Source organism: Etheostoma spectabile, chromosome 10, assembly GCF_008692095.1.
Source record: "Etheostoma spectabile isolate EspeVRDwgs_2016 chromosome 10, UIUC_Espe_1.0, whole genome shotgun sequence".
NCBI classification, from domain to species: domain Eukaryota; kingdom Metazoa; phylum Chordata; class Actinopteri; order Perciformes; family Percidae; genus Etheostoma; species Etheostoma spectabile.
This window is the reverse complement of record NC_045742.1, coordinates 12398749-12399288: the sequence shown is the minus strand read 5'-3', so window position 1 is coordinate 12399288 and position 540 is coordinate 12398749.

Genomic DNA, 540 nt, shown 5'->3' with positions numbered 1-540 from the left:
AAATCTTCATAAACACGCTCATGCAGCACTCCATTACAAAGCTTAAAGTCTCATGATTCGATTAAGCCCGCACACAAAGCATGAGATGATTTAGTTATAGATATAATCCTGTCATGAAGTACAGAAATACAGAAAGATTCTGCGCTGCTAGAGTCTAAAGTGGAGTGTGCATTCATATCTTTTTCCTCGTGTCTACATTCACAGCAATGAGAGATTGCCAAACCTTGTATTTCTACATCACCAACAATCCAAGGAATTAGAATATCCACGGCATTTTATCCAAAACGAGCTGGTCCCCTCGCAATCTTGTAGTTTCTGGCCGAGTTTCAACAGAAAGAAAGCTAAACAGTTCATAATTTCTGGGTTTTGATCGCTCCCGTCTTCTCCCCTGCGTCTGCCACAGTGTAACTGAGCACACTGGCAGATTCTCGGACGTCTAAGGATTTGATTGACAGGTCATGTCAGCCAGTCTAGTGTAACCGAGATGGCCCTAATGGAAGCCAATCATGTCCCAGAGTTCAGGGAGGACCAACATGGGAA